Here is a 23,029-nt window from a genome sequence, read left to right as displayed (position 1 = left end):
GCAAGTAGGAGAAGGGAAAAGAGGCACAAAATATTGTATCCTTTATCATTTAAGTTATGCAAATATAAAGCAGAACAAACTAATTTATTATGGCATACTAGCAACATTGTACAGATTTGTTTATCTACTATCCATATTTACTATTTGTATGGTGGCCAAATGTAGGCAGATCTGTAAACAGGTGTATTACTTAGATACATTAACTGATGTAAAGAGACAGGTGGAGGGAAGTCTCTGTTTTCCTCCTTTCCTTCTGTGCATCCTGACTTCTTCTGCAAATTTCTTTCCCCTTGTGTGTTGACAATGGGAAGAGGAAAATAGAGTAAGAGGCATGGTTTGACATAGCAGCCCCAAACTTCAAGGGTCTCTCAATTGTTACTTCTAAGGAGAATGTGGGAAATATATGACTACAGAGCTATTCACATGGAAAGAAAAATTTGGGGCTTTTGGTGGTCTGCTTTGATGTGACAGTCCCAATGTCTTCTGTTGCCATTCATATAGGCTATATTAATTGAATCAGAGTATCATGACTAAGGGAGGTGATACTTGTATACTCTGCCCTGGCTGATTCAATACTGGGTGCCATATTTCTGTGAGGACAGTGACAAGCTGGAGATATAGGAGATTGTGTTTGAGATGAGAATTGAAGACAAGATATAAAAGCATTGTTGAAGAAACTAGACTTGTTTAGCCTGGAAAAGATAGGATCTAGATGAGGGGAAATCATGAGGGTTGCTTTCAAATTTGGGTAGGTATGTCGTGAAAGAAGGATTAGGATTACTCATTTTATTTCCAGAAAGCAGAACTAGAAGCACAATGTTTTGCACATAGTAAGAGTTTAATAAGTGTTTTTTCATGCAGGCATTCAGGTGTACAAGGAAGGTAGATTTTGATTTAATATAAAAGGAAGGAAACATTTCTGAATTGGTTGGTCGATTAAAAATGGAAAAGGCTAATTTACAGGAAGTCTTAAAATGGATGATTATTTACTGCAGATAGTGTAGGTAACAGTTCATGCTTTAGTAAGGTATTAGAATAGATGATCCCCAAGGCTTCAAACTCTGGTATTTTAAGATGTATGATCCTTGGAAACACCTTCACAAATACCAGTTCTAATGTTTCATCTCAGTGTGGAGGTAACCCTGGAGTGTTGAAATCGACGCTAGTGGAAAACAAACTTCAAAAGGTTCTATCAAACTAGAAAGGCTTTTTAGTATGGTGACATCCTGTTTCTTTTTTTCATTTTTGTTTTCCCTGAGGAACAGCCTAACCAAGTATGGAGAGCACTATTAAGCTGGCTATTTGGAAATCAAATGTTTGGCCATGGCAACCCCAAAAAGAAAGAAAAATACAAAGTACATCTCAGTCCTATGTCTCCCCCTTATCATGTGCAGTGGTAGAAGGAGAGTAGTGGAAAGGAAGGAAGAGGATGCTACGAATCTCACATTTTTTTAGGCTATCTGCAAATTTTGACTTGTAAATTGGTATGCTAAATACCAATGATGAATGAGTAACCAAGTTGTACCAATGTTGACATTTTCAGTACAAACAAAAGCCAACAAAAGAGGCAAATTGCAGCTAAATGGAAGGATGGCTCATAAGTTCGCTTTTGAGAGATGAACAAAAGACCTGGCAGTGTAGTCATTGTGAGTCAAAAGGCAACAAGAAAGATCTTTTCATGTGTCAGTTGGTCATCTGATATTGCACTTTTATTTTAAATATCTGCCAAAAGAAAATGTTTGAAATAATTTCAGTTTGTTCACCAATATTGGATATGGAGGATAAACAAATGCAAAAATTCCATGAAGGCTCCCCAGATTATCAACATATACTTTAATACTCAATATCTTTCATGTAAATGTGGGTATATGTGAGGATAGGTTCGGTGATTTAGGAATAAGAAATGAGAGAGTCTGAAGAATTATAGACTATACAAAAGACTATTGAATGTAAGCAATGAATATTTCCTTGAAGAAAATAATCAGAAAGGCAGGATATGACAAACATTTGATAACATCAAAAAATGAAATTGTATGTGTCAGTTTTTTGGTTTTGTTTTTAGCTTTGTACAAAGGGAATCTTACTTCAAATATATAAGCAAGAACAAAAGTACAAATGTTTTCCCTCAGCACCTGAGGGCACACTCTCCTCTATGTCACCTTGTTCTCCAGGGGAGAGGGCTCGAATTTAGCTTAATTCCTCAATAATACTGTCCTTATCAAGCTCATGTTTGATTATGGCATGACCTCTGGATGAGTCTTTATTTTAACTGCTACTGGGTTGAGTACCACAGTCATTACCTTATTCCTTGGAGTACCAGTGCTGAGCTGCCTGCAAAACCTGGACTCTGGAATGCTAGGTAGCCCAGAAGGTTCTATGCTTGGAGGATAGCTCTACAACATTTTAAAAGCCACAAGATCTGAGTTTTTTAATCCTATCACCTAAAACAAATAAAAAGTAAAACAACTGAGGCCCATTTCATGGGTTCACATATTGGCCTCATAGAAGAGAGGGCTTAAGGCCTCTTTGTTATTGCATCATCTCTCACTGGATGCTGTCAGTAAAGGAGTCAGAATAAAAGATCATAGTTAAAGAGAATGAAAGTATTTTAAGACATAGGAAACAACTTGTTACTGATGTGAGAATCATTCTTGAGTCAAATTTGTGTCTAGTTGGACCACCAATTTTTTAACACAAAGATCAAAATGAAGAAAATTAGAGAAATATGTGGCATACGATTAAAATAACTCTAACCACCTATTTAGATAAACTGCTGATTCTGATGAAGGGATAAAGAAGGCTAGAGGAAAGAACACTAACACTATTGATAATGATTTTATATAGAAATTTAACCAATGTAAATCAATTGCCATAATAAGGAGAACAAGAAGAGCCTGAAAACCACATTTGTTAGCAAATATTTGACCTGCTTGCCAAGTGGAGAGACTTGGCAGCCAAGGGCGATAGTAACTTATATTATAAGCCAGTTTGGAAAATATATAGTGATAATATATAGGGACTTGATCTCTGATTTCGCTTGTATAGGGAACCCCCTTGGTGGGGAATCTCTTCCATTGCAGTTTGGCACCTTCTTTGCAACCTATGACCTTAGAGTTGGGTAGAGAACTGAGAGATTAAGAGCCTTGTCCAAGGTCACAATATAAGTATGTTTTGGAAGTGAGATTTGAATTGAGTTCTTCTTGGCTTCGAGGCCATCTAAATTTGAAAGCTAGGAACTTAAATCTTATAGAGAAGAATGAAAGAAACTTTTTTTTTTTTTGCGGGGCAATGGGGGTTAAGTGACTTGCCCAGGGTCACACAGCTGGTAAGTGTCAAATGTCTGAGTCCGGATTTGAACTCAGGTACTCCTGAATCCAGGTCCAGTGCTTTATCCACTGCGCCACCTAGCCGCCCCCGAAAGAAACTTTTAAACAGTACCGCCTCATAAAACACCAAGAAACAGTTGAAGGAAAAAAAATCAATTTGAAGACATCCTGGTGAGATACCCAATTAAGAGAAAATTCATCAGGCCCTAGATTCCTTTAAGACTAAAGCCAAACATATCTCCTTGGGGAGCCTCTTCAAGTCTTGTTATTGTCCCCACCCCCACCCCCCTTACTTCCTGTTAGTATGTTTACCACTAAGTCTATCTTTTATATACTTTGTATGTATCTTACATATAACAATGTTTACGTAGCAGATAGAATCTGGGGCTGATTCTCTCAATGTCATTCAGACTCACAGTCCTTATCATATCTCTCCTTAGGGTTTAGAAGTTTTCTAGTACTAACATCCATGAACCTTCATCTACTGGGTTACCTCATTATCAAAGACCAGGTAATGTCTCCCCAAAATCATTTAAACAAGTAACACAAATTAGCTTTTACAAAGGGATATTTGCTGGGAATTATGGCAATAATCAAAGTATTAACAACTTTCAAAACCAGAAGAATGTTTTCCTTTACCACCATAGTCCTTGGGGATAGTGGGCTCAAACTTTTAAAATGGTTACTACAAAACATTCTGCTCAGCCTCAGCCCAAGCTCATTTCTGGGTGTAGTATAGCTGATGGATGAGTCACTCCCTTATTATAGAACCTGGTATCTTGGATACCAGCTCAATTTACTGCTGGACTGGATCAAAGAGGTTGATCCTCATGGTTAGATTCTCTCCAGGGTGAAATGAAATCTGATGGCATTTCTAACCATTCAAAGCTCACAAGTTTGCAAACTGTCACCTTCTATCTTTTATGATTAATCTACGAATAGGGAAGACCAAACATGCAGAGGCAAAAGAAAGAATGATGCCACATTTTTATGGCTATGTGGTAGCTAATTAGGAGAAAGAGGGCCTGAGACTACTCCCCCAACTCCAGGGAATCAACTGTTTTTGCCTTTTTCCCCACCAAGGAAAAGAGAGTCTATCTATTTGAATCTTTTGTGTACACGTTCAGTTCTGGCTCGGTGGACCATTAAAAGGCATGTTGTTAGCATATAGCAAGCTGACAGAAAACAGAAGATACATTCAGATGCTCCAAAGAAGGGAGGGTAAGGGATCCTCCAACATGTATCTTAAGAAGCAGGATTACCCAACCTTCACATGGATTGGCAGTAGCCAGATATTGTATAAGATCTAAGCACTGGTAGTCAATGGACAATTGTTTGTCATTACATATATGTGCTTATGTAAAATATATATTATATGTAATATTCTATATACATACATGGTTTCTTCCATTGGAATATAAGTCCCTTGAAAGTCAGGAACTGTTTTTGCTTTTTAATTTTTATCCTCAGCCCTTAGCCCGATGCCTGGCAAATCTAATTTTTCTACTTAATGGTGGACACTTACCAAACACTTAATAAATTCTTGATTGATTCACTGCAAACACCATCTTGTCCCCTACTCTACATTTCAACCCCCACTTAAAATTTTAATTTGTTCTTCACTTGAGTGTCCAGTGACACTCCTTTCTCCTTACCAAGATTAATTTCTCTGCTTCAACTCCCTCTGCCTGATTGCTTCTACAATCTACCCCACACCTCAGCCCCATCTTTTACTATCTACTAGCCCCTTTTCTGCTGCCTGTGAACATGCTAAGGCCTTTACTATCCTTTAAAACCCTTGACTTCTACTACCTCAAACTGTAATTCTATTCTATGTCTATTTTCCTTTCATAGCCAAACTCCTACATGAAGCTTTATTTACTCATTGCCTCTACTTCTGATCTACTCACTTCTTAACCCATATCTCTGGACCACACTACTTATTTGAAACTTCTTTCTCCAAAAAACAGTGATATCTTAATTGCCAAAATTAATAATCTTCTCTTTTTTCATTAGGTCATTTTTCAGTCATGTTCAACTATTTGTAACTCCATTGAGAGTTTTCTTGGTAACGATACTGGAGTGGTTTGGGCAGTTTAGGTGGTACAGTGGCCAGAACACTGGCCCCAAAGTTGGGAGGACCTGAATTCAAATCTAACCTCAGATAATTAATAGCTGTGTGACCATGTGCAAATCACTTAACCCCAATTGCCTTAAACATATGGGACCATCTCCAGTAGTCCTGATTTATATCTTGCCACTGGACCCAGATTGCTTTGGAGGAGAGAGTGAGGTTGATGACCTTGCACAGCCCTTCCTCACTTAATCCAATTCACTGCAGGTCATGACATCGCCCTGATGTCATGATCCTTCTTGATAGTGAAGGACAAACAACAACAAACTGGAGTGGTTTACCATTTCCATCTTCATCTTATTTTACAGAAGCAAAAATTGAGAAAAATAGGTTTAAGTAACTTCCCCAAAGTCACCCATTTAGTAAGTGTCGTAGGCGGGATTTGAAGTCATGAAGAGTAGTCTTCCTGACTCCAGGCTTGGAATTTTATCCACCTACCTGCCTGACCTTTTCTTAGTCCTTTCATTTTTTGACCTCTCTGAAGTATTTGATAGTACTGACCACTCCTTCTCTTCTGGATATTGTCTTATATCTAGGTTTTTGGCTATCTTGTGGTTCTCTCCTCTTACTTTTCTGGCTACTTTTCCTCAGTCTCCTTTGCTGGACCATTATCTATGTCTCATTTCTTATGCATGTTACCCTACATTCTAAAAATTCTTTTTCCCCCTCTCTTCATTTCCTCTCTTGCTGATTTCATTTACTTTCACATTTTCAATTTTTCAGTTATTTTTGTTTAGGTGACTCTCATACTATCATTTGATTTACAAACATCTATTCTTTGTTTGTCTCCCCATATATCTATTCACCTATCTATCTATCTCCATGCTCTCTTCTGAGCTTGAGGCCTTTCTCATTGAATGTCTATTGGACATTTCAAACTGAATGTATGAAAGGCACCTCAACTTCATCATGTTCAAAAATAAAATTCATTAGTTTTTCTCCAAAACCTACCTCTCCTTCTTAATTTCATAATTCTGTAAAGGCCACCATCATCTATCTTTTCAGTCACCTAGGTTCACAACTTTTGAGTCATCCTTGATACCTTTTCCTCCCTCAGCCCTTACATAATTCTAATTATAAGTTTTGTTCCACATCTCTTACAACTGATCTATTCTACTCACTCATATGGATACCACCCTAGTTCAGATCTCATGTCACTTGCGCTAGGGCACTCAAATCCTAATTACTTTCCTTGACTCAAGTTTCTCTTCAATCCATCCTCCACACAGGAGCCAAACTGCTTTTACTAACACCTGAGTCTTACCATGTCATTCCCCTCAAAAGTCCTCACAAGTTCCCCATTGCCTCTAGGAGAAAACACAAATGTCTATATTTGACATTAAAAACCCTTGCAGTCTGGCTTTAGCCTACTTTTCCAGACTTATATCTAATTTCCCATCACACACTCTATAGTACAATAAAACTGGCTTGCTTGTTCTTTAGCATACATTACATTTCACCTCTTAACTTTGTTCCTTTGAACTAATTGTTCCTAATGTCTGTAATGTACTACTCACCTCTGCCTCTTAGCTTCCTTCATACCTTATCAAATGTCATGCCTTATAAAAGGCCTTTCTTGATCCCTTCATCTTCTAGTACCTCTTCCTCAAATTACCTTATATTTACATTGTAGATAGTTTATATTCATCTACATGATATGGTCACTTGCTATTTCCCCATATAGAATTCAAGCTATTTATGGGCAGCTTTTGTCTTGTATCTGTAGTAACTAGCATAGTGCATGGCATATATCAAGGCCTTAAAAATGCTTATTAATTATTATAAATAACAGTTAGTTCAAGGCTCTTCAATAAAATATTTCTCATGAATATGTCAAAATTATACAAGATGCCTTGAAAGGTAGAATGACAGAATTCACATTTTTTTCAAAGATACTCTGATAATTATTGTCAGATAGAACAAAGATGCAGTGCTTTCCAATGGTGTTTGCAACTGTTGTCAAGGAAATTTAGTATAGATTCCAAATTGAAGACAGATTTCCTATATATATTAAGGATGTTCAGGTGCTCTTGTTTGCTGATGTCACTAGTAGATTGCACCAAATCCCAAAAATTTGTAAAATCTTCTAAATGAGATCCATAACTTCTCATTAGAGTTTGGTGTAACTATCCTCACAGGGAAAACAAAACTAAATAAAACAAGAGGGAAAGTAAGGGCTATTGTTCAGAATATGATATGCTATAGAATAGATATCTCATTGAGTTCATGTATTAGTATGGATGACAGATGGTAGCCTCTTAGAGTCTATGAGTGGTGAGCAGAATAGAGAAGAAACAGGGGAGCAGACTGGATTGTTTTATGAAAATCCTTTCAGTAATCTCAGGCTACTCTCTGAAACAGAGGCCCATCTTTTAAATGCCAACTGTTTTCAGATGATATATATCTGTGAACCCTTGAACACTATGGTCTCTGAACAATCAGTTAAAGGTCAACAAAAGGGCAAAAGGGAGACAAGATAGGTGTGAGCTTCATTATATTACAAACAATAAGTTATGCATGAGAAGCAGCGTAAAGGATGTCATCAAAGAAATTTATGATCACAAAAAGGAGATAAATTAGTCAAGTAGCTATAGCAAGGTATAACTTTTTGTATCCCAGTGGTATATTTTTGATAGGAAGAACTCCAACATATTGAGTGGACCCTCTATGATGAACATATGGGAAAACATGGATACTAGTTGCTCATTATGGACAGGAATGGATGGGTTGTGCTAGGTAGGCATCATTGTAAGGAATACTTCTAAGGATGAGATCATAGATTCCTTGAAATATTGGCATACTGGACCTAACAGGCTCAGACATCTTCATAAAGTTTTATGTCTAAATCAAAATAGTGCCTTAGGGGAGCCTAAGAGAGAAAATAAAGTAACCAGGAGGAAAAGAAATATATTAATCATTCCAAACTACCAAAGGAAAGTAGGGAGGAAGTTAGGAAAGATAAATAGACATGCTCAGCCTGGAAAGGGTTTGCCCAGCACTTGACTCATTCATTGCAATGTATTACACCTTACTGAGAGAGCAGCTTCTTAAAGAATTAGAACATTTAGAACATGGGGAAATATCTTTTTAGTTCACTGTTCATTTTCCCATGACACAATTGTTTTCAATCCTGGCCACACTTTTCAAGGACTTAGGCCTATGCTTCTGTGTCAGTCTGTTCAATTAGGGCAAACTCAGAAGTGATCAGGCTAATCCAGGTATGTCTCATTAAAAATGAACTAGTAGGAATGATGAAGCAGGATACTAACTCACTATCTAAAATCCAAACATTTATTAAATCCTTGCAATGTGTGAGCTTGGTATAGTAGATAGAGAGTTGGCCTCAGAGTCAGGAAGGCCCAGGTTCAAGTCCCACTTCTGACAAATTTGCTGTGTGACCCTGAGCAAATCACTTGACATATTTATAAGTGTAGAAGAGACAGAAAGCAATGATTTTTTTTAGCAAGGGACATTCCTCACTTGGAGCTCCTTCTACCAATAAGATAAAAGTTCTTATCCAGAAAAACAATATTCGAGGTACTGTGTGAAGTGGTGGAGATATGAAAATGAAAAGACAATTCCCCTGCCCTAGAGTAGCTTACAATTTAAAACACTGTTAAGACCTATACAAAAAATTCTATGATGCAAAGTAGATTGTGATAAAATGGTAAAGGAAAGGTCTAGATAGAGATCAAGGAAGGCTTCATGGAAGAGGTAGAATTGTTGTAGAGTTTTGAAGGAAGATTGAAATTATATAAAGTATGTTCTTCTTATACACCAGAATTGAATGGAATTCCAGGCAACTACTCCTACAGAAAAAAGGGGCAATGAGTCTGACAGTGGGAGACTGTGTGGTACTAGGGAAACTAAGTGAGAAGCCTTGGGTTTAGATCCTGCCTCTTATTTATGTTACTGAAGCTATCTGTGCCTTAGTTTCTTCATCTGTAAAATGGGAATAATAATACCTATCTCACAGCCCTGTTCTAAGGATCAAACAAGCGAAATTATATTATGTATTTTTATATATGCATATATATGTAAATTTTCAAACCTCAAAGCATTTGATACATGCTAAGTATAATGATTTACTGTTATTAAAATTAGGAGGTTGGCTCATGGGTTTATTGTAAGGAAATCTCTCTTTAAAGTACTATATAAATGTAGTTTACTATTAAAAAATGATGGGGCAGCTAGGTGGCGCAGTGGATGGAGCACCGGCCCTGGATTCAGGAGGACCTGAGTTCAAATCTGGCCTCAGAAACTTTACACACTTACTAGCTATGTGACCCTGGGCAAGTCACTTAACCCCAATTGCCTTACCAAAAAAAACCCAAAAAAAACAAAACGATGAGCAGGATGCTATCAGAAAAACCTGGAAAGACCTACATGAGCTGATGCGAAGTGAAATGTACTGTATACAAAATAACTGCAATATTGTATGATGATCTGCTGTGAATGACTTGGTTATTTTCAGCAATGCAATGATCCAAGACAACTCTGAAGGTCTTAAGAAAAATGCAGTCCATTTACAGAGAAGGAACTGATGGTATCTGAATACAGATTGAAGCATAATTTTTTGTTGTTAGTTCCTTTATCTGAAGTTTTGTTTTCGTCTGTTTTCTTTCACAACCTGGCTAATGTGGAAATGTTTTGCATGACCGCTCATGTATAACTTATATTGAATTGCTTGAGTTCTTGGAGCAGGGGATGGGAAGGGAGGGAGGAAGAGAATTTGGAACACGAAATTTAAAAAAAAATTAGGAAGTTGCATTAGATGAGGCTCCTAAGGTTCTTTCAGCACTAAATCTATGATCCTGTGAATTTTCAAGCTAGGTCTGTCTGTCTGTCTGTCTATCATCACATGTCTGTCTATCTATATCATGGTGTTCTTGTCAGCATCTCAAATATTACCACCCACTCCCATTGGACATTGTGAATATCCATAGAAGAGACAAAAGAAGAGTAAGCTATAGAAGCCCCATGTACACAATTTTGGAATTTCTACACATGGGAGACATTATCCTGCTCTACAAAGACATAAGGGAATAGCAGTGAAAGGGCTGAATGACCTCTAAAGAGATCCAAGGAATAGAAAAGTGTTAAGTACAGAAACTGCTCTGGTAACACTCCATATACTATATGCCTGAAGTACCTGATGTGCCTTGATCCTTACTACTGTATTTAACTTCTTCCTAACCCAAAGCTTTCAATTCAGTGTAATGAATTCCCCTTACCCCCACTAGACACACATGTCCAATATTAAAATGAAAGTCAAGATTTTGTACAAATAAAACTTGGGAAAATATTTATAGACAATTTCTCACATAAAGGGCTCATATCTAAAATATATAAATAACTTTGTCAAATCTATAAGAATACAAGTTATTCCCCAATTGATGAATGGTCAAAGAATATGAACAGTCAGTTTTCCAATGAAGAAATCAAAACAATTTATAATCATATGAAAAAATGCTCTAAATCATTATTGGTTAGAGAAATGCAAATTAAAACAACCTTGTGATGTCATTTTATGCCTACCGGATTGGCTGAGATGATTGAAGAGGAAAGTGACAAATGTTGGAGGGGATGTAGAAAAATCAAGGCACTAATTCATTGTTGGTGGAATTGTGAACTGATCCAAGCATTTTGGAGAGCAGTCTAGAATTATGCGCTAAGAGTTCTCTGACCCAGCAATAGCACCTAAGTCTATTTTCAAAGATGATTAGGGAAAAAGGAAAAGAACTTATGTGTTCTAAAATGTTTATAGTAGCTTATTTTGTGGTGGCAAAGAACTGGAATTTGCAGGGATGCCCATCATTTGGGGAATGGATGAACAAGTTGTGGTGTATGATCATGATGGAATACTACTGTGCTATAAGAAATGATGAACGCAATGATCTTGGAAAACCTGCAAAGACTTGCATGAAATAATGAAGAGGTAAATGAGCAGAACAAAGAAAACATTGTATACAGTAATAGCAATATTATTTTAAGGAGGACTTTGAGCAAATAAATTATTTTGACTATTATAAATACCCAAATTAACTATGAAGGACATACAAAGACGCTATTTGTATCCAGAGAAAGAACTGATAAATAGAAGTATATATAGAATAATTTTACATATATACTTATTTTTGTCTAATGATGGCCATCTCTTGGGAGGGTGGGAGTGTGGAGGGAAGAAACAAAAAGAAACTTACATGATAACTTTATTATATATTTAAAGGAATCAAAAGTTATACATAGTAGATTTGTAGTTTCATGTGCAATCATCTTTTTTATTATACTATGTTATGGAAATGCTTGTTTTATTCCATAAATTAAAAATACAATAAATTTAAAAAGAAAGTCAATGGGGAAATATAATTTTATTTATTGACATTTCCTTTACAGGCAACTATACTATTAAATCAACCAATCAATAAATAGATAAACAAATAAATAGATACACAGATAAATAAATAAATGGATGAATAAGGAAATAGATAGATATATAGATAGATAAATAAATAAGTGAATATATATTAAGTAAAGTGAGAGGTACATAACCACTAACTCAGCATCATTATTTTTAGTTTAGCTAATGATAATGGAGTGCAATTTCCATTACATTTGACATTAACATTAATTATATTTATGTACCTATGTTGTTGTACTTCCTGTTCCAAGACATTGCTGCTTTTGCTGAACCTATGAGAGATAGTGAGACCTATTAAAGTCTCTCCTCTGGGACAGTATTCAAGAAATTCAATTTAGCAAATGTTTCTTAAGAATCTGTTATACACTAACTGCTGCAGATGCAAAAATGAAACATGGCACAATCCTTGTTCTCAAGGAGCTTGCACTTTAGTAGAGAGAATGGGCATGTATGTCAGCCAATATAACACAATGTGTATTGTAATCAGTGCAGAGGAGATAAAGTGCTATTAGACACTTGAGATACTGCTAAGATGGGACAGAACAATTAATTGGATGTGGGGAAAGGAGAGAAAAGAATCAAAGCTAAATCCAAGATTTCCAGCCTGTATAACTGTGAAGATAACTGTGAAGTTAATCATGAGGCAGCTAGATAGTGCAGTGGATAGAGCACTGGCCCTGGAGTCAGGAGTACCTGAGTTCAAATCCAGCCTCAGACACTTAACACTTACTAGCTGTGTGACCCTGGGCAAGTCACTTAACCTCAACTGCCTCACTAAAAAAAAAAGTTAATTATAAAAAAGTTAATCATCAATCCACTTTAAAACTTCATTATAGAAAGAAAAAATAGTGGTTCATCCAAGGAACTGTGAATTGCTATGTACAATTTGTTTTGAAGAAGTATATTAATATATATACATATATATATAATTTTACAAGATAGTAATGAATTACTTTATGCTTTTTTTGGTTTTCTTCTGTTTTAAAAATGTTAATCGGGATCTTTCTGCCATATTGATCACTACCCCCTAACATCTCCTTTTCCCTTTCCTTGTAGAATCCTTTCATTGGGACGTATTGGTTTGTTTTCCAGGAGTACTCACACCTAGTTTATGTAAAACACCCAGTTCAAGCCAAAACATTCTGTAGCCCAATGCATTCTGCCATTAGATATCTCTATCCTGTACTTGCACTGATAATACTCTTCCTGTTTACTTTCTCTTCCTTACTGATCTCTCCTTTCTCACCCCCCCATAATTCCTTTGTTATGATGGTTAAGTTGAATCACCCTATTTTTGCCTTAGTTTTCTTGCCCATTGGCAGAATCAGCATTTGTGTGTGTGTGTGTGTATGTGTGTGTGTGTGTGTGTGTGTGTGTGTATGTGAGAGAGAGAGAGAGAGAGAGAGAGAGAGAGAGAGAGAGAGAGAGAGAGAGAGAGAGAGTCTGTGTATAGGACTGCATTCATAGATCTGGGCATAATCAGCATAGAGAGGATCATTAAACCCATGGGAATGGGACAATGAAGTCACCAAGTGAGATAATATACAGGGACAAGGTCTCAGGACAGAGCCTTAGCAATCATTGGTATTCATCCCACTTCATAAGCTCATTGGTTTGCCTACTGTTACTTAAGACTTGCTATATGGCATTTTTGCCTGCTGTACCTTTGCACAGGTTACTCCACTTGCCTGGAATGAACTCCCTCCTCTCTCCTCCTCTTAGTCCATGCAGAAGCCCCAACTTAGGTGCTGCTTCTGTTTGAAGCCAGTGCTTCTATTTGAAGCCTCCCCTGATCCTTCTCTTTCTCCATAAATGATCTGTATTTATATACCAATGTATTTTTATTCTACCACTAAATGCAGGTTCTTTGAATGCAGGAGCTTTTTTTATTTTGCTTTCAAGTATCCCCAATTCCTAGCACATAGTAGGCCCTTACATTTTGTAAAGTTGGTTGTATTTGAATATGGTTAGATAGCTGGTAAGTGAAAAACCTATTTTGGGCAAGTAACTGACTGAAACTTTTGCAATCACTTCATGTTTGAGGAGAGTAAATCATTAATCTATTGCCAATGATTAACACCTTAATTCAATTTAGTTTATCAATTTAATCTTACAAAGCCACAAGGGAATAGACTACAGGTCAGATAAACTTTGAAGGATGGAGGTGGTCAATAGAATTTGGAGGAAAGCAGGCTGGGAGGATTTCCAAAAGTGGCAAAGAATCTAGGACATATGGGAAGTAGCATGAATGTACTGGTTATCCAAATGAAAGAACAGCAGTGGGGCAGGGTAAAGAATTTTTTAAAATCATGTTTATTACACATCTCTTTTTTTTTCCAAGGCTAGCACTGGGCAGTGCATGACTTTCAACAAAGACATATGAGGTTTATAAGTCATTTTTATACAAGGCTACTGAGTATATTTACTGCTTGAATACTTCAAGGGCTAGTGATTTCATTGGCTGTGGGTACTTCATTCAATGATGCAGATCACAACTCTTTTATGCCTTACTAGACAGTCTTTATGAGTATCTAGAGATGAAGGAAAAATTCTTATCTGGTGGCCAACCTCTTTAACTGTTATATACATCAATGGAAAGAAAGTGAGATAATGCAAACACTTTTAGTTTGTAAGCTCCTTGAAAGTAACACATGGATCTTACTCAATTGTTTTTACATTCCCCTTATCTCTATAGCCTAGCATCTTGTAGCTGGCAAATGCTTAAGTTGTTTATTGATTTGAATGGATTAAATTGGCTATAGATCAGATGGCTGTAGAGAATATGATTTAGTTCTGTTAGTGGATGAGGGCTAGAAGAGTGATGAAAGGCAGCATGAGGGTCTGGGGAGTAGCTAGCTGTCTGTGGCCTACAGAGTCTTGGAAGAGACACCAGGCATCTTCTAGTCCGCCTCTATTTGAAATAGGAATCCCTTGTAAACCATCTTTGGCAAGTGGTTATCTAGTTTCTCATTGGAGACCTCTTTTTCCCTCTGAATTTTAGGACATTTTTCTGTAGCTATAGATAAAACTGGCAACTGCCACCCATTAATACCCTGGAATCAAGCAATCCCTATTGCATAGGACAGACCTTTAAATATTTATCTTTTTTTTTTTTTTTTTTGCTGGGCAATGAGGGTTAAGTGACTTGCCCAGGGTCACGCAGCTAGTGAGTGTCAAGTGTCTGAGGCTGGATTTGAACTCAGGTACTCCTGAATCCAGGGCTGGTGCTTTATCCACTGCACCACCTAGCTGCCCCCAATATTTATCTTACAATCCCTAGGTCTTCTCTTCCCCAGTATAAAGATATTTAGTTCCTAGAGATAATCCTGGTACAATATGCTTTTAATTGAATTTTTTTTTGGTGAGGCAAGTGGGGTTAAGTGACTTGCCCAGGGTCACACAGCTAGTGTCAAGTGTCTGAAGCTGGATTTGAACTCAGGTCCTCCTGACTCCAGGGCTGGTGCTCTATCTACTGCACCATCTAGGTGCCCTGACAATATGCTTTTGAGTCCCTTGCCAACCTGGTTACAATCTTCTAAAAGTAACTTAAGCCTATTAATGTTCTTTGTACAGTGTGGCACCTGAATCCTCGGTGATCTCATCATCTCCCATGGATTCCATTATCATCTTTATATTAATGATTCTCAAATCTACTTATCCATCCCAAACCTCTTATTGACCTTTACTCTTGTGTCTTCAACTTCTTATTAGACATCTTGAATTAGATATGCCATAGTCATCTGAAACTCATAATTGAACTCATTTATTTTCTTTTCCTACAAACTTTGCTATTATGGTTGTGGGTACTACCATCTTCCAAGTCACCTAGGCTAGAAACCTAGGTGTCACCCTAGACTCCTTAGTTTTTCTTACTTCTCCTCTTCCCATATAAAATCTATTTCCAAGGCCTATTGAATTTACTTTTAAGATAACCCTTGCATACTCCCTCTTCTCTCCTCTGATATTGCTACCACCCTGGTGTAGACCCTTATCACTTCATACTGGACTATAGAAATAACCTGCTTCTTGATCTCCCTGTCATAAGTCTATCCCCATTCTAGCCCATTCTCTCCTCAACTGCTAAAGTAATCTTCCTAAGGTATAGGTCTAACCATGTCATCCCCCCTACTCAGTAAACTCCAGAGGCTCTATATTACCTCCAGGATCAAATATTAAATTCTGTTTGGTGTTCCAAACCATTTACAAGTTGCACAAACCCTGATTGTTTTCTAGTCTTTATATGACTACTCCTGTTCCTCACATAATCTGCAATGTAGTGACACTAGACTTCTTGCTATTTCTTTAAAAAACTCCAGGAACTTTTTTTTGAAGGGAAATTATGGTTAAGTGACTTTCCCAGAGTCACACAGCTAGTACATGTCAAGTGCCTGAGGCCGGATTTGAACTCAGGTCCTCCTGAATCGAGGGCTGGGGCTTTATCCACTGGGCCACCTAGCTACCTGTAATGCTCTTCCTCCCCATCTCTCCTTTTTGGCTTCCCTGGCTTCTTTCTAGTTCCTGATAAGATCTCGATTTCTACAGGAAGCATTTCTTGATCTCTCTTAATTCTAGTGCCTTCCTTCTCTTGATTATTTCCAAGTTTAAACACACACATATATGCACACATACATACATCATTTGTATGTAGTGGCTTCCATGTTCTCTCCCTTATTATTGTGAGCTCCTTGAGGGAAGGGACAAATTTTATGCATGTTCAGCTCTTTTCACAGTACCTAGGACAAAGTAAGCACTTATTAAATATTTGAGCACTGACTGACTAACAGAATGGAACACAGTACTCCAGTTGAGGCTCCACTGGGCAGAGTGCAGCAGCATTTTGGAACTTCCTTCATGCTGGTCATTTGCAGGTCTTAAATTTTTAGCAGTGGTAGTAGGAATTATTCACCTTATAACCACTGTTTTTAGGCTCAATGTGACCCAGGCTAGCCCCCTGGTATTTGAGGTTCAAGATTTCAACAAAATGAGAGAGTCATAGACCATTCAACAATGAACAAAAAAGAAATTTATTCTGCAATAGCAAGAGAAAAATGCTCAACAAAGATAGGTATTGAAGATGCCTCCAGTTGATTCAGATGAGCAGAATTACCTGTTCCATCAACCAAGTAACTGAGTGCCCTTGGAACTCCTTTGGCCTGCTTTTTAATCATTCAATGACAAAATGATATCAACAGACTGAGCCTTTACCCACTTTAGTCACCCAAATTTCAATATCTTTCAAAGAAAAATTAGCCAAATTTAAATGGGGAGAGGGTTTAGGATATTGCTTTTGATCACAACCCTAATCCCAGCCCCAAAGACTCCTCCAAATTGTCCCACCAGCTATTCCCCATGAGAAACATTCCATCTCTGCCAGCTGTGCCTTTTTGTGTGTGAGGCAATTGGGGTTAAGTGACTTGCCCAGGGTCACATAGCTAGTAAGTGTCAAGTGTCTGAGGCCGGATCTGAACTCAGGTCCTTCTGAATCCAGGGCTTCTGATCTATCCACTGTGTTCCAAGCTGTGCCTTTTCAAAAATGGCCTCCTAGAAGTTGTGGAAAAATTGGAACACTAATGCATTGTTAGTGGAGCCGTGAACTGATTGAACCATTCTGGAGAGTAGTTTGGTACTATGTCCAAATGGCTATAAAGCTGTGCATACTCTTTGACCCAGCAATACCACTATTAGGTATTTTTCCCAGGAAGATCACGAAAATGGGGAAAGGACCCACAGGTACAAAATTATTTATAGCTGCTCTTTTTGTGGTGGCAAGGAATTGGAAATTGAGGGGTTGCCCATCAATTAGGGAGTGGCTGAACAAGTTGTGGTATATGAATGTAATGGAATACTATTGTGCTGTAAGAAACAATGAGCAGAGGGGCAGCTAGATGGCACAGTGAATAGAGCACTGGCCTTGGATTCAGGAGTACCTGAGTTCAAATCTGGCCTCAGACACTTAACACTTACTAGCTGTGTGACCCTGGGCAAGTCACTTAACCCCAATTGCCTTACTAAAAAAAAAAAAGAAAAAGAAAGAAACAATGAGCAGGCAGATTTCAGAGAAATCTGGAAGGACTTGCATGAACTGATAATGAGTGAGAAGAGCAGAACCAGGATAACATTGTACACAATATCAAAAACATTATGTGTTAAAAAGAAACAAAAACAACAACAACAAAAAAAAACATTATGTGTTGATCAACTGTGATAGGCTTGAATCTTCTCAGTAATACAATGGTCCAAGATAGTTCCAAAGGACTTATGATGGAAAATGTCCTCCAAATCCAGAAAAAAAGAAGTGTGGAACCTAGAAGCAGATTGAACCATACTATTTCTATTGCTTTTTGTTGTTGTTGTTTTTCTTTTTTGAGGTTTTTCCTTTTTGCTCTGATTCTTCTCTCATAACATGACTAATGCAGAAATATGGTTAATGTGATTGTACGTACATAACCTATATCAGATTACTTGATGTCTTGGGGAGGGGGGAGGGAGGGAGAAAAATTTGAAACTAGAAATCTAAAAAAAACACATGTTGAAAACTATATTTAAATGTAACTGAAAAATAATAAAATATTTATATGGAACAAAATGGCCTCCTAGGTCTCAAACATTCTCTTTCCTTGACCCACATCATAGAATACCTCACTTGTCTCAGACACTTACTAGTAGTGTGACCCTGGGCAAATAATTTAGTCTTTGTATGCCCTAATTTTCTCATATATAAAATGGGAATAATAATAGCATATACCTCATAGAGGTGTTGGGGGATCAAATGAGTAATTTATTTAAAGACCTATGTAAATGGCTATTATTACTCTGACCCTTAAATTTTTGTCAAATTGAATTGACTTTCCTTGACCTCATCACCAAACCTCTGTTCAATTTTTGCCTGATCCTGGTCTCTCCATTGACCAAACCCTTGTAAATTAAATTGAATTCAACAAAAAGTTCATAATAGGATAGGTAATTCACTTCATTTTTGCAGGTCTCCTATGTAAAACCAGTTTATATTAGATGACCTCTAAATGTCCTCCCACATCAAATATTCTGATATTCCATGATATTGAGAAGGGACATGCTATGTCGAAAAAACAATCTTTTGCTTTGTCATATGAATAGATTCTTGCTTCTGAAATGTGATTTAAGGGGACTTGGGATATGCCCTTAACTATCAGCTTGTCATAGGGCCTGGAATTCTATCATTAGATATTCATTCATCTTGCAAACTTTGAGGTCCTCAAAGGTCCTTAGATGAAATGCAAACACTCTTGGGAAATGTAGCACTTTAAGTTCAACTAACAAATACTTCAGCAAGAGTTCTTTTGTCACATCACTTTCTAACCTGACAGCTAGCTGAGAGTAATACCTTGGAGGAATGTGATGAAGTTTTGGCAGGTAAAGAAGTGAGGAGGAACAGCAGGAGGAGGAAGAGGAGGAGAAGGAGCAGGAGGAGCAAGAGGAGGAAGAGGAGGAGGAGGAGCAAGGGGAGGAAGAGGAGGAGGTAGACTAGTCTAGGACAAATTCCTCCTTACTTTACATTTGAGCATGAAGCCCAAGGAAGAGCAGAGAAGGGAGAGTGGTGGACATTCTTCAGAAGCTACCCAGAGAACTCAAATAGAATCAAGTTTACAGGGAAATCAAGGTAGGAATGAGGGGTGAAAGAGAAGACTAGAGATTTGGAACACCTGTCACCTCATTAATACTACTACCTGTCCCCACCTTTACCTACTTTGAGCAGCACTGACAGATGTTACACCTGACTGTGCCCACCTCCAGACAAATGCTATTTTTGTTTCCGAGTGTCCTAACACCCCAATAAGTGATCGGGCCCTTATTTTATTCCTACAAACGTTCCTTTACTTTTGATCTTTTTCAGTTTGATGAATCTCCTCATGTAGAGTTTGATATGCTTATTGACTTTTCACAAAACTCCCCAAGCCATTTTCAGAGAAAGAGATTGATTTAGAGTGAGGGAGGAGGGAGGGAGAAGGAGTTATAGCCATTTCAGAGGTTAATAAACATGACAGCTGGTTGAGGATTAACAGAAAATCATGAATAAAATCATTGGGATTTGATAAGGGATTTTCACTCTCAGACAATTAAAGCTTTTTAAAAAAATCTTTTTGGTTATCAAAAAAAAGTGGGGAGGGGGGAGGAATAGTTGAAGGTCATTAGAGGAACACTCAGTCTTATAAACTCTAAGTAGTTACTCCAAGACCATTTTTTTTTCCCTAACACTCCTGGGCCCCCTGAGGTGTAATCCTTGATCTGATATCATTGGAAAGGAATAAACTATTTTTAATCCTATACATATGAAGCTGATTTCCCCCATATTTCCCCTTATCTCTGTCTTTCTCACTCACTCTCCCTTCTCCCCTCCCTCTTTGTTTTTTTATTATCTTCTCACAAATATTTTTACTCTATAAATGCCCATAAAATTGCCGACTATGTGCAAAACCTTCAGGAGACATCTCTGCCCCTAAGATTGGCAAAGATAGGATCTTTATTAGCGCCAGAACTGTAGTTCTCTGCAGTTAGGGCCAGTTGAAGATGGAAATGTTTTTTATACAAAAGAATAATTAAATTAAAAGAGGTAATGAAGGGGATTTAAACCCTCCCCAAATAGAGTAACACTAGATCAGTGAAACTCATCATTTTAAGTTCAGGTCATGGCTGAATGAAATGTTATAACAAAGAAAAACAAGAGCCTTAAATGGGTCAAAAATTACACTGAGGCTCAGTAGAGCCTGACAAGTTAGAATTAGACAAACAAGCTGAAAAATGTCCCATTTACATTAAGAGGAGAAACCCCCTCTGGGATAAAAGAACTGGGTTTCTGTGTTATTTCTCCATGCTGTTACACTTACATGGCCACAGAGAGAATTTTGATCCTGAGCAGAAATTTTGCTCAACAGATTAGAGCCCACAGGGTTTCCCCACAATGCAACTAGTCAGAACCTCAGAACAGATGAAAAAGTAGGTGTGAATGGCCCTGCTTTTGGATAATGTAGGAAAGCCATGAGAGAAAAGTGCCCGAATGACCTGTCAATCCTGGCCAAGAAACAGTCTGCCAGAGGCTTACAGGCCAACAGGCAGCTCATCAGCATTCCGCTGGAGAGAATTGGCCTGGGATGCAACTGACCACTGACCCTGCAGGTGGATACTCTTCCTCCCTCCCACAATCTGCCTTATACCTTTTTAAAGGGGAAAGCAATAGGAACTATCTGGAAGAAGAAAGATATGTGCAGACTGAGGATAATTTGTGAATGAGCTCAGTAATTACCTAACTGGCAGCGATGGCAGTATGTGTGTATGTGGGGGAGGTCTTATGGAAAGAAGTATGTGAACAGAGAAAGATACATCTTTGGGGGGCTTAAAGTTGACAGTGGGGGAACTTTTTAAATTCAAATTTCCTTCACACCTGCAAGGGGTCAATTATTTCTCCCAACTCTGATCTTTTTTCTCCATCTCATTCCTCTAGTTTTATTTGCTATCTCCTCAGTCATTCTTTTGATTTCTTTTCTCAACCTAAAGTTTTTTGTTTGTTTGTATTTCACTGCATGGTCTCATGTAGGTAGGTGCTCTCAGTCACCCTCACAGAGAGGGAATATAGAACAAATGTAAAAAAGGGAGATGAAAACTGTTGAAGACAGAACTGTGGAGTGGCAACTCTGAGGAGGTTGAGGGAGGAATACAAGCCAGTGAAAGATATATATCTGTTCCTAAAGAGGTAGGGGGAATATCAGAAGAATGTAATATTAAAGAAGTCAAAGGAAAAGTGAGTTTCTTGAAAGAGGAGATGGTCAGCAGTGACTAATGTGGCAGAGAGTTCAAGGTGGATAAAGACTGAGAAAGGATCATTGAATTTAGTGGTTGGGAGATTACTGATTTTTGAGAGAACATGAAAAGAACATGGGAAAGCTGGTAAGGCAGAGACTATACTATAAAGGATTGAATGAATGAACATTATAAGTAGCCATCATGTTTATCCTCTCCCTCAAGATTTTGCTTTTCCTCACCAAAATAGCACCTTTTTTTCAACTATTCTTCATCAAGTGATTTTTTGGACCTTTCCCTATTCCAGCTTAGATAATTTTATTGGAATAATTTCTAATTTGTCAATGTTCATAAAATGAACTATGCAATTCATAATACAACATTCTAGATTTGGTCTGAATAGTACAGAATGCCATGGGACTCTTACTAACCTTATTCTGATAATATACTTCTATTAATATAGCCTATCATTAAAATAATTTGTTTTATGGTAGAATGTCTTTTTAGAGTTAACATGATACAGTAAATATAAGGCTGGCTACTGAGTAAGCAATATGTAGGTTCAAATTCCACCTCCTATTAATTGGTAACGGAGTCTAGGGCATGGAGACTAACTTCTAAGTGCCATGGAATGCTAAGATTTTAAGTTGCAGGTGCCAAACTGCATTGGTAGGGAAGGTTCCCTCTTTGGAGCTCCAGTCATTGTTGTTCCGTTGTTTTAGTTGTGTCTGACGCTTTGCGATGCATTTGGGGGTTCTCTTGGCAAAAATACTGGAGCAGTTTGCCATGTCCTTCTCCAGTTCATTTTACAGGCAAGGAAACTGAGGTAAACAGGGTTAAGTGACTTAAGGTTAAGTCAGCTCAGGATCACACAGCTAGTAAGTGGCTGAGTTCGAATTTGAATTCAGGTCTTCCGAATTCCAGGCCCAGTGCTTTAGCCACTGAACTACCTAGCTGCTAAATCTAATCACAGCTCTGGTTAAAAGAAAATGTTAGCTCATTATTTAATTTACAGTGAAGCTTGCAGATAGCTGTGTGGCCTTGGGCTAATGTCTTCCTCTGGGATTCAGATTCCTTGTCCGAAAATTTGAGGATTTTGGACTCAATGATCTTTAAAGTACCTTTCTAGTTCTGAATCTGTGGGGCAAACTAAAACCAAAAACAACAAAATACATCATATATATTTTTTCCTTTTTGTATAAACCTCTATTAAACCTGGCCTTTCATTCTGTAATTTCTATTTTTGATTTTTTTCAATTTAATTTATCTTTTTAAAAACTGTCCTCTCATAGGTATATATGTAAAAAGTTTAATTAAAAAAACACTATAAGATCTTGGGAAAGGCTTCCTAAGGAAGCTGTAATTTTAGTTGGG

The 23,029-nt window shown here is 37.6% G+C and overlaps 1 protein-coding gene across 1 annotated transcript in view; it reads left to right on the top strand.

Moving 5' to 3' along the window:
* The window catches only part of AGBL1 (AGBL carboxypeptidase 1), a 922,430-nt gene that overhangs the window by 165,279 nt on the left and 734,122 nt on the right, over positions 1-23,029 (top strand).

The sequence above is a fragment of the Dromiciops gliroides genome, chromosome 2, assembly GCF_019393635.1.
Source record: "Dromiciops gliroides isolate mDroGli1 chromosome 2, mDroGli1.pri, whole genome shotgun sequence".
Taxonomy (NCBI): domain Eukaryota; kingdom Metazoa; phylum Chordata; class Mammalia; order Microbiotheria; family Microbiotheriidae; genus Dromiciops; species Dromiciops gliroides.
Note: the sequence above shows the minus strand (reverse complement) of the source record. Positions and strands in the feature narration are given on the sequence as shown.